Raw genomic sequence first — 17,223 nt, 5'->3', positions numbered from 1 at the left:
TGAAGGTGAACCCTCTTGGCAAGAAGCCATCAGGCATTGAACTTTCAGTTACACATCAGTTAAATAGAACTCCAAGTTAGAGAGAAAAGCCAGAGGCAGCTACCTTGAAAGAGCCATCCAGTAATGCCGCACCTGCTAGCAAATGAATCTCAGTCTCTTGTCGATTAAAAGCTGATGTTGTTTAAGGATAAGGGAGTCTGAGGGAGAGGAAATTTACTGGGTATGCTAGGGAGGTATGGTGTGATACTGGTTTGTTCATTTTCTGTGTGTGTGTGTGTGTGTGTGTGTCTGTTCTTTTCAGATATGAATCTCTCATGATTGAGGAAATAGAGTGTAGGTTAATTCTAAACGTCTTCCCTTTACTAATGTTTTGTGATTAGCCTCTACCTTTCCCTGCCACTCTAAATACTGCTTCTCTCAACTGACAAATTATGTGTGCTGTGAGTCATTGATCTTTCTTAGCTATTAATTCTTATTTATCCAGAAATTCATGGATAAAGAGACCCTTCCAGTAGGCAGTTCCAGCAAAGACAGGTAGCAATATTTCTAGTCTTCCATTTGTAGACTTTTCACAAGTGAGACATAGGGGAAATCCCAAATTGTTAAACACATATTTAGTGAAGTAATGGATGGTTTCCCTTATTGTAGCTTCACACTGCAACAATAGAAACCAAGAGAGTTAGGAGAGCAAAGTGAAACTGTGTATCAGGATTATCACATATTGAATAACGTTGTGATTAATTTTATTAGAGTAGGCATGGAAGGAATTAGATTGTGGTTCTCCATGGAACTGTCCAGTCAATCTGTGTTTATGATACCAGTAACTTTAAGTATAGTAGAAACTATCATTTCTCCCTACATATCTATTTTTTTTTGCAATTCCATAAGCAGAATTTGTATTGCTGCAAATTATTTTCCAAATAGTTTTAAACCAAGTACTCTCCCATTTCCTGTCCAGAAACATGGTAATCTAATTATAAAGTTTAGCCTTCATAAAAAAGAAAGGAACATTAACATATATAAAACATACAGCGAGGCAGCCCAGGTGGCTCAGCAGTTTAGCGCCGCCTTTAGCCCAGGGCCTGATCCTGGAGACCCGGGATCGAGTCCCACGTCGGGCTCCCTGCATGGAGCCTGCTTCTCCTTCTGCCTGTGTCTCTGCCTCTCTCTCTCTCTCTCTCTCTCTCTCTCTGTGTCTCTCATGAATAAATAAATAAAATCTTTTAAAAAACCCAGTAATTTATTTTAAAAAATAAAACATACATTAAAATATATATAAAAGAAATATTAACATATATTATCAATGTTGCTAAACTGTGTGATATTTGTTTTTTGTTTGTATATATATATATATATATATAAATTAACCCATTTATTATAGGCTAGCAATGTTTCAAATGGCGGAGCTTCTACTGGTCTCTCAATTCCTTCAGTCTTCTGATGGCAGACTTTACTGTGACAGCAGAAGTGGTGTTGTAGGTCCAGGCGCCACCGGCCACGGTCTTCATGCAGGAGCCACAGTGTCAGATTCCCACCGCTGCCTTTTCATCTTGGTCTTGCCACAGAAGGAGCAGGTGTACCTGGCGTGCTGGCTAATCTCAATCTTCACCATCTTCCTGAGGGAGGCCCCATAGCAGGTCCCGTATCTACCCACGATTCCGACCTTCTTGGTGCGTTTGGCCATGTCGCCGCCAGCCAGGTCCGAGCCCAGAGAGGACTGATTTTTGTTTTAAGGGTAGATTCTGTATTGTTCATTTGAAGAAATACTTATTGAGCATCTGTTATTTGCCAGGTAGTAGGGAATTCTGATCTCCAGGCATTTACAATTTAGTGGAGGAAATGGATAAGAGACGATAAGAATTTATGTAAAAAATGTGAACTTTAGGCAGAAGGACAATATGCTATCATAAGTTTAGTAATTTATCGACTCACTTTTCTGAAACATACATGGTTCTACCAGATTTAGGACTAACTAGATCTAGGGGCTCAAACAATAGTATCAGGACCAGGATCTCTTTCTCTCTCTCCATCTCTCAGCTTTGTCTTCTTTGTGACAGTGTCATTCGTAGACAGCAGACTGGTTCCAACAGCTCCAAGCTTACTCCCACCAAAATAGAACCCCATCCGGTTAGTTCCTACAGATCTCCAGTACTGGCTCTGACTGACCCTTCCTGAGTCACGTGCACTTCTGATGCAAGCAGAATTGTCTCACTGACTGGTCATATGGACTGAGGTAGCTATGGGTGAATCTCCAAGGAAAAAGTCAGGGTGCTACTAGCAGAAGAAATAAGAAATAAGAGATGTCTACCATATGCGATCACTGATTATATTAAATAAATAATTAATTAAAAATAATTAAATAAATATTAAATGGTATGAGATTTTATGACTCTATGCTGTATCAATCTCTATGTTATATCAAATATACCTATTCTGTACGTGAATATAATCTGTAAGGAGAGATCTATACTGGGCTATTCAAGATGAACATGCAGAATCACTAACTCAAACTTAAAGAGCTGTGCAGCATTCAAGTACACCAATGAAAATCCTGAAGTGTGAGGCGGTAAGGTAGGAAACAGGAGACTGCTTCGGAAATTGAGGTGTAATAAAAGGAAAGGAGGACAATGTAAAAATAGAAGAAATCGAGATGCCTGGATGGCTCAGTGGTTGGGCGACTGCCTTTGGCTCCGGGTGTGATCCCGGAGTCCCAGGGATCGAGTCCCCACATCGGGCCCCGGGTAGGGAGCCTGTTTCTCCCTCTGCCTGTGTCTCTGCCTCTCTCTGTGTGTCTCTAGTGAATAAATAAATAAAATCTTTTAAAAAATAGGAGAAATCTTTCTATAGTGGACTCAGTATACTCCTAAATCCCTCAATCTGTTAATATTTAGGAGCTACTTCTATGAATGTTTTAGAAATCTGTCCTACCAGCCCAGAGAGATAGTATATCAAATGAACGACAATGACTTCCAAGTAATTTTAAAATTCCAAACTAAAAGAAATGTTTTTAAACTCTTTATTTTTTTAAATCTCAGATAAACTGAACACAAGCAAGAAAGAAAAACATTTAAAAACTTGAACTCAACCCTTTCTTTTTGGAGAAGAATATTTGTTTGATTTTCAAAAATATTGCTTGAATGATGCTCTAACATGGCAGGTCAGCTACATAAGCAGGAAATTTATCACTAATTTATCAGTAACACATAACTGTGTTTTTCCACAGAACCAAGATGTTCTAATGGTTTCCCAGTAAATGTGTTTACTTCATTAAAGATCTATTTTCATAAGCCAGAGTCATTACTAGTCCTGGCTGCCATGAATATGCCATAAATAAAGCAAAAACTAAAGTACATTAACCAAATACTAGAGTAGAAATCCAGGCTCAGGAATAGTCATGTATTAAAAAATTAAGCCAAGGTACTTATCATCATTAATATGTTCTCAAATCTTTCCAATTTAGAGACTGCCTAATGTTATCTTACAAATTGCTTGCTCCCCACTGTGTACCTCACAGCGCTTTGTGTTTGTTATTATAGCATATATCATGTTGCATTTTTATAAAACTTGTTGTATACGCCATTTTCTGGTAAAGATATATAGGAGATGTCATATGCTTCTTAACACATCTGCCTTTATACCTGGACTTTGAGCTCCTTAAGGACAGAGAGTAAATATCTTTTTATCCCCATAAGCCGTGTTTGGTGCCTACAATATACTTCATAAATGCTGAGTAAAATAAAAAATGAGTAAATGTTTCAATGGACCCTCCCATTTTAATGAATTCCTGAACTCCTGTTTATTATCATCTTAATTAGTTTTTATGTTTTAATTGCTTCAAAGCTCAAGTCTACATATATATACCTGCTTATAAAATTAGATTATGGTTTATGCCAAGAGTGGGGAATGACAGCTTAGTCCTAGGCCAGGTCCCTGCTGGGGTGCAGGCATGATTGGCAGTGTCTGGTTAACTCACTCACAAGACAGACCCCCCAGTTGCCTTTGAGGAAGAAGAGAATCCTGGGGGAAATATTCTCACTATGTCTACTGCTGGGATTAGATGCCTATGGATATGTTTGGCAAATTATTGAGTCTGCTCCAAAGCAGATTTTCAGGTGAGAGGACTGTGATATCTTCTGGAAGAGAATTAATTTTAAGGGAAAATAGCCAAGCATGATAGGCCAAGCCAATGGCACATCCTTCCTTACTTTGGAAGGAAAGCAAATTCTGTGCCCAAGCAGGTGTGTTGCTTAGATTGTCTCCTCTGCCCACCTGATTAGACGCAGGGAAGGCAGAAGGATGACAAGCCAAAGCTGGAAGGACTCTCTCCATAAACTCTCTAACATCTGGGATTCTGTTTTACAGTGCTCTGAGACCCTTCAATAGAGTGTAACACAAAGTAAGGTGGCCGTTCTGCCTCTGCCCCTTCCTCATCAGCACTTTATCATGTTCTATTACATAGTCTTCAGGGAAGAAGTTTAATCTCCTGTCTTCATGTTTTCATAGAGGAAGGGACTTTGTTCTCCTTTTTATCAGGCCTGTGGTCTTTGAAAGTAAACTTCTAGCTTCTCTCCCAGCCCCACACCCGCTTTCCCACAAAGGAGGAGCAGGAGCTCATTTCAGGGAGGATGTCCCTGTGTTGAAAGTGACTGCTCCTGCATAGATCCCTTGCTCTGCAGGACCCACACGGGAGCAGTAGACACTCAGGTTCTCTGGCTCACTTTGTTTCTGTACGAGAAAGCGCAAAGGGAGAGAATCAACCTCCTACCCTTCCCTTTCTATCTCTGGTCAGCCAGTAGTAGAGTTGATGAAGCAAGCCTGCTCTAAAAGGTCATTTCTCCCTCACCTTTCCAACCCACCCCAGGCTCCAGATGGCCCCAAGGTCTGTGTTTGAGGGGGGATGGAATGAGATACTTTGGTTTTAGATCTAAATTGCATTCTTCAATCCAAAATTTACCAAATTTTGTAAGACACATTGGCCACTTGCCCAGTTCATTAATAAATCCACAAGTGATCATCAATTAGCTATCAGTTCTTAGACTGTGTGCTTTTATCCATTGGAATCTGAAAGAGAGTCAGTGTGGATCATAACCTCCTCTTGCATACATCTGAAATACTTCTCTGCCCCTGTCAAGGCCCAAGGAATCAGTGGGCTGTGCCCAACACGGCAGTGGCAGAGGAGTGACATATGTCCTGGAAGAGCCAGCATAAGAAGCCTGATGGAGCACTGGTGCATTTTGCCAGGAGTGGCTGTGCCTGGTGGAGCAACAGGAGCAGTGGGGCATTGACGGAGGGGTTGCAGCTGCCTAGCAGGAATCTGTTCATGGTTACATGTGAGAATACAAGGTACCAACTGGTGGCTTCCAGAAATGATTTGAGGACACAGAAGCTTTACATGGCTATTGAGGACCTAAGTCATATTGGTAAAGCCAATGAAAATTAAAGTATTGTTTCAGGCGACCTCGCTCATACTCACAAACTGATGGCTTCTGGGAAAATCATGGTTACCTTTATTTTACTCTCCAGCTGAGCACCTGTCCACCAGAGCACCTTGTCTGAAACAGGCAATCAGAGTAGGTATATGAAATAATTCACTTGAAATGCTGACCATTTGCATGTTGCTGTTAAAGGGATTACCAGGTGATATAAGAAAGCCACTATTGTTGGGAGGCATTAATGTGCTAGCTCAAGAATTTCAAATAATTTTTTTTGTGCATTTCTGAGTGAGTTTTGAATATGAGTGAAAAGTAAGTCTGCAAACAAGAAATGAAGGCTTACTCCTTAAAATATGTTTTCAAAGATGATGTCATTATCCAAAGCTGGTTCTCTATATCCTCAAGAAATTCTCTTTCTTGCCACCTCAAAACCACATGCCAGATCAAAACTGTTTGTTCTCAAAGTGAATTTCTTTTAGGTAAGTTATTATTTCAAAAGATAATGCCAAATCTGCATACAGTTTACATTTGAACTGTAAACTGTTCCAACAAGTAGATGCTACTTAATGCATCTTTTAAATTTGACTTTTGACTCACCACCTAAATATACATTAATATACACAGGCATAAGCAAAATTTTTTTGTATATTTTTTATTGGAGTTCAATTTGCCAACATATAGCATAACACCCAGTGCTCATCCCATCAAGTGCTCCCCTCAGTGCCCATCACCCAGTCACCCCATCATGCATAAGCAAAATTTAATGTAAAATGCATCTTTTCAGCTATAAGTATTATTGCTATAATTTTAACATTTCCTTTTTTCTCATAAGCAATCACGTATTCTCTTCCAGGTGGTAGCAATATTTGTTTCCTATTTTCATGGAAATGAAAGCTAGTATAATTCTGAAATCATGGAAAAATATTTGCATATACTTTTATTTATTTATAATAATTCCTTCTATTTATTTATGATATTCATATGGTTTCTGTTCTTTTTCCTCCCAAGAATAATGTTTATATCAGTTACTCTCTGTCTCCTGATCAGTATCAGAGTCGGTTTTTTAAACGTCAAATTCACATCTAAACTGGGTTTGATAAACTTTCATATCATTCATCTATTCCATGTATTTAAAATATCATGACAAAATGACATGGGTTCTCAATATTCTGAACAATTAGGCAGTCTTTAGGATGTTTTTCCAGCTGTGATGACAAATTGACAAATAGATATTTGTTTCTACAATCCTACCCAGTAGCTTTATCTCAAAGTTAATAATAATAGTGTTCTGATCATGGAAAGGGAGTTTGGTGTGGTGGAGGAAAGGAGTAGACTTTTGAGAAAAAGAGATCTGGGCTCAAACTACTTACTAGCTGTGTGATCTTGAGTAAGTTGCTCTGCCCCTCGGAGCTCAGTTTCTGCACATGTGAAACAGGAATCATGCATGTTGCAGGGCAGGTTAAACAAAACAATGTTTGTGAGTACTTGTAACATGGAAGGCACTGGAAAAATCCAGTTATCCAATCACATATTTCTCCCTGGAAGCTAGGCTATTTCTATGGATTTAATATACCATTCATTTTTTTAATAGCTATAAAGCCATGGGACTTTGGGATTATAAGTTACCTTAGAGATCAGCTAATTAATGGAATTTCACAGATAAGGAAGCCAGGGCACTGGAAAGGTAATTTGGTGTAGGGAGTCCTTTTCCATGTTTTGTATAATAAAGAAATTCGAGGCAGAATCATTACTTGCTCACAATTCCATCTGAAAATGGTAGGCAAAACCAACCCTCAGAAAAGTGGAGACAGGTATGAGATAAACTTCCTGACAGTTTGTACCTCGAGTAAGAAAAACTCAACCTATTCTCAGAGAGGGATTTCTTCACTTTACTAATACGATGTATCTGAATGCTTTGTAGAATCCTGAAAATTATGAACTGAATCCATGTAATCAGTTGTCTAATATCTAAAGAAGTAGACATTCACTGTGATTGATGATTCTACATCCCAAAGATATTTCAGATGCACTTAAGATATTTTCTTCTGGGACTATTACTGTTGCTGTCACCTGGACCCTAAGAAGCAAGAAACTCTAGGCCCTAATTCCCATGAACTTACCATACAGAGGGGGCTTCACATTCCTCAGCAGATCAGAACGGTTGGATTAGAGGAATATTTCTCACATTGCAATCCTTTACCACATCACAATTTTGAATGCATATCTGTAATGTTATTTACTTTTCCAAATGGCTTCACTTTCTAAACTTAACCTCATTCTAAGTGATAATATCTAGCACATTTGCTATACTGATTTCATTTTTCTGATATAAAGATAATTTCATGACTGTTAAACTAAAAGATATCTAAATACCACCGGAAATCATCTCAGGATGAATCTCAGGATTCATCTGAGCCAGGAAGAATCTCAGTCTTACTCCTGCTCATCCCCAAAGCTGGTCAGAATAAAGTAAGATTTGCAATGGGCAAAGCCCTTTCTATTCTCAAGTGTTTAGTTCCTGGAATAAAAAAGCCACCATCCTGGATCCATGTGCCTTTTTCAGGGGCAGGGACTGGGCAGTGATAACATCCCTGTACTTTTGGATAAGCACTAAAATAACACAAAGCCAAATCCAATAAAATTTCCTGTTTATAATACTGTTTAAAGGATGTAATCACCACCATGAGAAAGTATATTTTCAGATTACTTCCAACAGCATCAAATTAAGTCCAAATCTTTCATATCAATTTGTACTTACCCAAGAAAACTAATCTAAAACAAATCTAAAAACTAGCATTCTTTAATAACATTCCTAAAAGACTATGGAAATCTTAACAGCCCCCAAAACAACATTCCTTCAAAAATAAAATATTTGAATAGAAACAAGTGGGAGAAAGCACATAAAAAATTAACCCTCATTAGTGAAGAATGTATATTTTGGAAAAGATCTTGGAGAGTAAAAGGAAATCCCAGCCCCACATAAACGTTCCCTAGTAAACCTCTTGATTAAACTGGTTCATTTTTCACAAAATTCCTTCTCTTCACCAAGAACTTAAAATTGCACTCTACCATTTCTCTCAAATCTAACAAGTCTATTTTCTTTTTGCATCTACTAAATGCATAAATTATCATGCCTATTTTCTATTAGATAGATAGGTAATCCATACATGTATGGATGTAGATAAGTATATATACCCACATATACAGATAAATGTATATCTAATTAACATATACATAGAATGCTTTACTTGGGAGGACTTGAGGGTTCCTTGAGCTTGACATCACCCATACTGTGCTCAACTATTTCATTCGATGTTAGTATTTTACGAAAAGAAATCCATGATTAAATAACTCTTATAAACATTGGATTAAACAAAACTTAACCTATAACACTATATACATTTTGAATGTCTGAGAAGAGCATATAGCAATGCATCTTAAACTTCAATGCATATAAAATTGCATATTAAGTAGGTCTGGGATAGAATCTGAGATTCTGCATTTCTAGCAAGCTCCCAGGTGATACTGATGCTCCTGGTCCAAGGACGAAACTTTGAATAACAAGGGTATCAGATTTCCTAAAACTTGTTTTACTAGTGAAACTAGTAAATACTAGTGCCCCCTTTACACATAAATGGTTTTCTGAGATTTTTCTTTTGGTTGGTTGGATGGCGTGTTGGTTGGTGTTTGTTGGTTTTGTTTGTTTTTTTTTTTTTTTTTTTTTTTTTTTTGTTTGTTTGTTGGTTTTGAAAACATACATCAGTGTTTTATAATTTTTGAAACTATTAATGTAACTGAATCCCCTTGCTTTATAGGATGGTGAATGTCATTTTTAAAAATCACCCTAAATTCACCTAATTGACTTTTACCTTTTCAGTGGCTTTGCCTTGTTTTGGTCAAATTGTACTTGAGAAAACTTCAAGACCTGTACCGTTGCAGGAAGGGGTAAAGGAAATTAAAAAAAAAAAAAAAAAAAAGACATGTCTTTTGAGTTCTTTTTCAATGTGCAATGAAGAATGTGCACTTTATAAGTACAATAAAAAATGTACTTGACTTCCATAGCCAGACTAAAATCTTACTAGCAAACGATTGTTTGGATTTGTATTGACAATTTTTGGTTGGATATTGAACACTTACTCATGGGATCATATGGCATATCACCTAAGTGCTTTAGGTTGTCAGCAGGTCAGACACCCAACACTCTGCCACCTAGTCATCCATCCAGTACCTTTCCACCTCTCTATCCACCTGTCTAACTATACACACTCATCCACTCACATATCCTGTCTCCACCCATCCAATCTGTCATACAACCGCCACATGTCCACCCACACACACACACACTTATCCCTTGACATTAATTTGTTCAACAATATTTATGCGACATGGTTTTTTCGCAAACATAGAGTAAAAGGAAATTTAATCTGCAAGTTTAGGGTGGATAAAAGAGTACATTACAAAAAAAGAAAATTACATATTATTTTACAATCTCCTAATTAATATACTTCCTTATGCACTAAACTCTCAGTCTGTAACTAAGAGTTCTTCTCAATGGTAGATTTTGAACAATGGTTGGGATGGTGCTCTCATAGGAAAAGAAACAAGCTGCCTGTGAGCTGAGATATGAGTTGTCTAACATACTTGCTTAACCTGACATTCCTAATCCTTCATTCCATTAAGGATTCATGCAGTCCTTGTCTGCCACATTTCCTTTATGCTACATAAAATGCTACATTTTCCTTTATGGCATTCCCCTTTATGCTACTCTTCAGCCAGCTAAACTAAGTTATTTGAAATTGCCCAAACCATGCCTGTAATTGAATTTTTCCCTCCATCTGGACTACATTTCCTGTAGGTCTAGTACATCTCTTTTTCCCAAAAGTTTTCCCCAATCTGCATTCCCTGATTTGTCATCCACACTTCTCCTGTGATAACCACTTTTGACCTTGTATTCTTGTTATTTATGGGTGTATTGATCTCACCTATTAGGCACAAAACTCCCTAGAAAAACGAGGTCTGTGCCTGATTTTCCTTGCATCCTTCATAGAATCTCAAACAGAGCCACTCAGTAAATTCTTTCATTTCTGGAATGAATGAAATCCATCTAAGCCTCTGATTGAATGCTTTGAGTGTACTGATTTCATGAGTAACTAAAGAGTTTGAAGCTAAGAAATATCTCAGTGCCTATAAAATTTTAATTAACTATATTGGTGGATTATTATTGCTGAATCTTTTGTAAAGTACTTTGCCATGCCCTCGCCTGAGGAGACTAGTATGTTTCAAAGTGATATTATAGTCTTGATTGCATTAAAGTATTGGCCTTCTGGATCATAAGCTATTAGAATTATATATCCTATTTTCAGATGGATTAATTCTTACACTATTTTTCTCTCTACAAGTTTCCTTCTAGCAATAGTCAGTTCAATGTCAAACTTGTAAAGAATCCCATAGAGTTATAGTTTGGGACTTAGAATCCAGTGACAATTTCTACTGTTACCTCTGGCCTTCCGATTGTGTTGGGGATGCTAAGTCTTTTTATCATCAGTAAAATGCTTCCCTACCCTTTTTCCATTTAAGAAAATGATTATGCCTTTTGCTAATCATTTCTTTACAGTGTCTGAAACACTATATTCTCAATAATTATTACATGGCAGAGAGAGAGAAAGAAAAAAAAATGACTCAGCTAGTAGCTCAAAATAGTATTCTATGGATTTGTCCTAAAGCTAGAGACCAGAGTTCATTTGTATTAAAATCATTCTTTTCTTTTTTTTTTTTTCTAGATTTATTTATTCATTTACTTGAGAGAGAGAGAGAGAGCACAAGCAGGAGTAGGGGGAAGGGGCAGAGGGAGAGGGAGAAACATGATCCCTGCTGAGAGCATGAGGAGGAACTTGATCCCAGGACACCAGGATCAAGACCTGAACCACCCAGGTGCCCCCAAATCCTTATTTTTCAAAAAACATGATTCTTTAAGATGTACGCCAACAGCTCCAGGTGCTACTTTTAATGTCTTTGCTAGTTTGTATGATTGTATTGAGGTACACCTACATTGTATCTTTGGTATTTTTCCCCCTTTATCTTCACAATCTTTGAACTTTAAAATGGCAGTGTTTGCTAGGGCTTGGGTCATGGAGAGGTCTGGCAGCGGTGGACTTCTTGAGTCCATCAGCCACCTGGCCGGAGGCAGCAGAGCTGATCTGTGAGGGTGGCTGGGTGCTTGGAGGCTCAGCAGGTGGCACACAAGCCCCGGCCCACTCTGGCTGCATGGTGGTCCAGCTCCTAGCTGAGCACAGCAAAGGCCTATCACAGAGGCCACTTAACCATTCTCCTTGCCCTGAGTGACTGTGCCAACCAGCCTTTCTACCACATTGTGGCTGCTCACAACAGGTAAGCAGTGATGGCTGTTTCATGGAGCATCTGGACTCCTGTGATCCATTGCCTAACAGTCATGGAGAGAAGATCGTTGCTCTCAACCTGGACCAGATCTGGCATTGGATCCACTATGGAACCCACCTCTCTCAGCAGGTGGAGAAGATTCTGGGTCTTTCTGGCTTTGTCCCTGTGCATCCCATGATGATCACATATGCTGAGAGGCCACAAAGGAAAGGGGGACTCCTCTTAGCAGCTCAGGAAACAGATCCAGAGGCTCCAGAAACTAAAGGAGCTGACTTCAGTGAGCAGAGCACTGGGGAAAAGGTCAAAGTCCTCTTAAAACACTTGTGCAGAGCTCTTAGTTTTATTCGATTTGGTGGTCAATAAATGTAGTTTTCTAAGTACAAATAAACAAAATGATAATTTTGAAAACTAGCTAACATACATATTTTTACTTTGAATAGTGACGGGAAAATATGAAAAGGGTTTCATCAACATTGATTCAGTTGTTTATGGCAATTTACCCAGACCTTGTGAGACTGTAAGTGGAACTGGCAAGCTTGGGGGAACAGAGCTGCTTCCACAATTGCCCAAGGGTCTCCTGGCACCTTTTTGCAGTGACCAGACTTCGTCAACCCTGTCAGCTGAAGGGACTCATGAAATTTGAAAGATATCATTCTCTTCTGGTGATCATGAACCATAATATTTAATGCAAGTATAAAATGTTGCCATGCCCCCAGGTCTTCTCTCGCACGTCCCCTTGCCACCACCATCCCTCCATCTCCTTCAGGTTAGTGCCGTGGCCTTGGGCCATCTGACCACCAAGAATGGAGTTGTGGTGGTTTAGGCACCTGGGATTATTGCCCTTTCACTAAAGAGGAACAAAAGAAAAAAGGACAAGAAAAGTACATCAGCCCAGCAGTTTTCCTTCTCTATGAGCCTTGAACAACTTAGTGGACAAACATCTGGACAGACATTTTAATTCCCAGCAGTCCCAAAGGGCACTTTTTCTTCAGTACTTACAAATAGGCCCCGTGGCACTTCCCGGAAGTCCCATCTGGCCTGCCTGCCTTTGAAAGCCTCTCTTGATATGGGCATCCTCTGCCGAAAAGCCCTCTCCCACTCCCCTGCCTCACTGTCAGCTGCCCAAGATAGAACCCCACTGAGAAGTGCACCCCCCCCGACACTCCCCAACATGGCACATATAACAGCTTCCCTTTGTTGGGTGGGTCTGCTCAGTCTACCAGCCCTGCTCCTCAGTCTTCCCCACCAAATCCTTTGCCCCATGAGGCCTCGGAGGCAAGAGGGACCAGGGGGACTGTCCGGCCCCTTAGAGACCCAGGGATAGACATTTCATCATTTCTAGCATGGTCTCCTTCAGAAAGGAAAAATTAATTCCAAGCAATCAACTTTCCAGTGGATTTGGAACACACACTGTTTGATTTGGGAACCGTGGGTACTCACTTTGAGGATGTGAGGTTGCATGTACAAACTACTGTCTGACTGCTGAGTGAGCACTTAACTTTTTTTTTTTTTCCTAATAATTGAATTCTCTGAAGACAGGAAACTGCAGGCAGCTGCTCTTCCACCCATTCAAGAAGCACTTTGCTCCTTTACAGCAAAAGAGCTGAACTATGAAATGAACTCTGCTGTCTGGATTGAGGCTAGGTATTTTGGCAACCATTCAAGTCTTTTTTGACGGTGTGTCCATCAAACAGCAAGTCTGTGAAGAAGTACTTAGAAAGCTTGGTCTTATTCTTTGAAGACTAGAGCAGGATCGGGAGGGAACAGGAATCCAAAGTCACACATAATTTTTTCTTTGCAGCTGGAGAAACTGAGGCAGTGAGAAGAACATTATGCAGGGTCACAGAGGGGTGCCTGCAATCTTGCAAAAATGATCTTCATTTTTTTCTGTCATTTCCACACAGCTGCTTGAAAGCTGATCTTATTTTTAGAGAAGCTGAGTTGTCTGGGTTATCACTGGCCACTCCATCATAAGGAAAGGTAGTGTGTTTTAGGAATAAGGTTAGTTATCAGGCTTCTATCAAATACAATATTTTTTAATTAGATTTACTTATTTTTTTTTTTATAAAACTGTTTCAACAAGTTCACTTTTCATTGTTGGGTACCAGGAAAGGATTAACATAACACAAATTGAGGAATATATTAAAGTCATGAAACATAGTAAGACCCACAGGCTACCTGGTGCTGAGTGAAGGTGCGGTGCTGGCGTCATCTGGGGATCTAGAGAATGAGGAGCAGGCAGCCAGTGCCATCTCTGAGCTGGTCAGCACAGCCTGTGGTTTCCGGCTGCACCACAGCACAAACATACCCTTCAAGCGCCTATCCCTGGTCTTTGGAGAACACACGCTGCTGGTGACCGTGTCAGGACAGAGGGTATTTGTGGTGAAGAGGCAGAACTGAGGGCGGGAGCCTGTTGACGTCTGAGCCTGCCAGAGGGCAAGGGGCAGAGGTGGATTGGGTCCATGGGCCTCCTCAATGAGGAGGATGCAAACCTTCTCCACCTTTTTCTTGGCTTGCTGCTAGAACTAAGGCTTTCTGCTCACCCACTTCCCTCCCCTCCCCTCGAAGGGCAGAGGCTTGGGGACTTTGCACTGTGTCGGGGAGAGTGAGGGCAAGGGGATCTCTCTCTTCTTTCCATCCCTCCCTCCCTCCTAATAAACATGAGTCTGATGTTCCCAGGGGGAAAAAAAAAAAAAAGGGCAGCCTGGGTGGCTCAGCGGTTTAGCACCGCCTTCAGCTCAGGGCCTGATCCTGGAGACCCAGGATCCAGTCCCACATTGGGCTCCCTGCATGGATCCTGCTACTCCCTCTGCCTGTGTCTCTGCCTCTCTCTCTCTGTGTCTCTCATGAAAAAATAAATAAAATCTTAAAAAAAAAAACAAAAAACTACACCTTAAAAACTACAAGAGTAACACCGTAGAAATTTCTTGTCTGCTCTCTTCCAAACTCCTCTACTTTCCCCAAGCCCACCCTCCACCCAGAGGTAACTGTGCTTTTGGATTTTAGGTTTGGCTGCTCTGTGGCTTTATTTTTATACTTTTATCACATAAGTATGTATCATTAGACAATATGTTCTATCTGTCTCTAGACTCTCTCTTTGTTTGGGAATGGAATTATTCTATATTAGAAGAACTACTAATGTCCTCTCCAAGTAAAGCAGGAAATATTTTAGGAGGGACTAAAAACATATTTTTATAATTATGATAACTGTGTTATTCTTGGATCATAAATTAGTCTCTTCCTTCTTAACCTTCCTTTTTCTTTTTTCAGAGACTAGCCAAAAAGTTAGAAATATTTCAATTTCTATTTCCTTAGGCATATTTTTATTTTTTTTTATTTTTCATGATTTTTCTTCCTTTCTATATGATTTTATTGAGGAGCCCTGATTAGAATTCACAATAGTGTCTATTCCTTTTTTCCCTTTATTTTTTGCTTGTAAATCATTGGCTGTTTTACAATTTTTATTTAAGAAACTGTTTATATAAGAGATAATTTACATTTTGGATAGAGTCCTAAGTGGTTAAGAGTGAGCACTCTGGAGCCAGACTTCTTGAGTTCAAGGCCCAGCTCTTCTACCTACTAATGTTGTGAACTTGGCAGGTTACTTAAACACTTGTGCCTCAGTTTCCTCATCTGTAATATGGAAATAATATCTTTTTCAAGTTTTTTTTTGTAGGATTAAACAAGTTAATACATCTAAATGCATAGACCAGTAGCATACATATAGCAAAGGCTCAATTCCTGTTATTTTTACAACTATCATCATTACTATATCATTAGACAGCTGTTATATTATACGGCAACCTATGACCTCCCTCTTAATGCCTAAGATGCTAAGACACATTTTTTTTTTTCTAAAATGGTTAAAACCAACACATTTTTTTCTTCTCTGGAGAACAATTTGTCCAACATAATTTTCTGACGAAAGTTTAGCTTTGCTTAGTTATCAAATAAGATAAAGTATAAAAAAGTATAAAAAGTAGTCTGCAAATCATAAAGTACTATACAAATGTCAGTTATTAAAATGCCTACTACTAAGAAAATTTCAATTTTCCAGATGCCGTTATTTAAGAGAGGTCTTATCTTTCCTTCTGGAAAGAAATTTGAGGTGATTTTCCCATAAAGCATATCTTTACAGAGTTTCAAAGATCTTAGGGTAAGATTTATTGATAATATTTCATTATTGGGATAAAGGTTTAGACTGTATCAGATTTAAACACATTTGCAATTTCAGCTTGCCTTCAACAAAGATATGAACAGATTGCTATCGCTTGTCTATAAAACACACACACATACACACACACACCAAAACACAGCACTCTTGGCTGCACGGATTGCAAAAATAAATGTTAAATAAAATAGGCTTCCAAAAATTTCAAACTCAGACTGTTTGATGCATACTTCATTTAGCTAACTCTAATTAATTGCACATCTTAAGAAATTCCCTAAGGAGACAATCTGCAGACCAACATTCAACTGCTGAAATTTCTTAGACCATCATCACACAGTATTCTGTCCTCCTTCAGTTTCTTTTTGTGCACACAGTGCAAGTCTCCCCTAAATAAGACCTTATCACGCTATATATTATCCTTTTCTTGGGCTGTTGGCCCTACACAATCTGGCATTTTGTTATCAGCATATAATATTATCATAGGTAAAGTTATTTCCAGAGTGTATTTGCCTCCACAACTAAATTTTAAGCCCTTAATATTAAGATCATATTTCATACTATTCATAATCTTTTTATAATGGCCAGCAAAATCCTAACCATATAACAATTGCCCGAGGGGTGCTGATTGATTGACGAATCAAAACTCATGTGAGCCTCCTCTAGAATCTAATGAGACAAAACCCACATTTTCTCCAAATGAAATAAGACCTCATAACAGTTTTTTTCACTTTTGCTCACCCTCTTGTACAGCCTTCTCTGATGCTTATGTGACTTGAAGATAAAACAGTAGACAGGAGAAAGAGCTCCAGCTGGAATTTAAAATGTCTGGATTTTAAGTACTGAATGCAAGCAGAATATTTAACCTAGAGCCTCAGTTTTCTCATCAGAAACATGGGAAAAATAATGTCTGCCTCCACATTTTGAGGATAGGAGAAAATATTTTCTATAAAATGCCTTGCAGAATGTCTTGTAGGGCACAGTAAAAGTAGGCTGTAAACACCTAGTAAAGTGGAGGTGCTGATTTGACATTTACAGTGGTTTTCTCAAAGACTCAGTATGTCCAAAACCAAGCTCACGATTTTCCCCAAACCTAGTCCTCCTTCAAAGAATGGCACCATCACCTACCCACTTATGCAAACCAAAATCTGGAATTCATCTCAAGCACCTGTTGTGCCTTCTTCTGTATGTCCCACACCCAAACCAACACAAACTCATTACCTCTTG

At 39.0% G+C, this 17,223-nt stretch overlaps 1 protein-coding gene and 1 pseudogene across 8 annotated transcripts in view; one reads left to right on the top strand and one right to left on the bottom strand.

Annotated features, from left to right (window-relative positions):
* Positions 1-17,223, top strand: part of RASGEF1B (RasGEF domain family member 1B) — a 547,852-nt gene that overhangs the window by 441,420 nt on the left and 89,209 nt on the right. The window lies entirely within an intron of this gene.
* On the bottom strand, positions 1,363-1,740 carry LOC112646507 (60S ribosomal protein L37a-like; annotated as a pseudogene).

This window comes from Canis lupus, chromosome 32 (genome assembly GCF_003254725.2).
Source record: "Canis lupus dingo isolate Sandy chromosome 32, ASM325472v2, whole genome shotgun sequence".
NCBI classification, from domain to species: Eukaryota; Metazoa; Chordata; class Mammalia; order Carnivora; family Canidae; genus Canis; species Canis lupus.
This window is presented reverse-complemented; position numbering and strand designations above follow the sequence as displayed.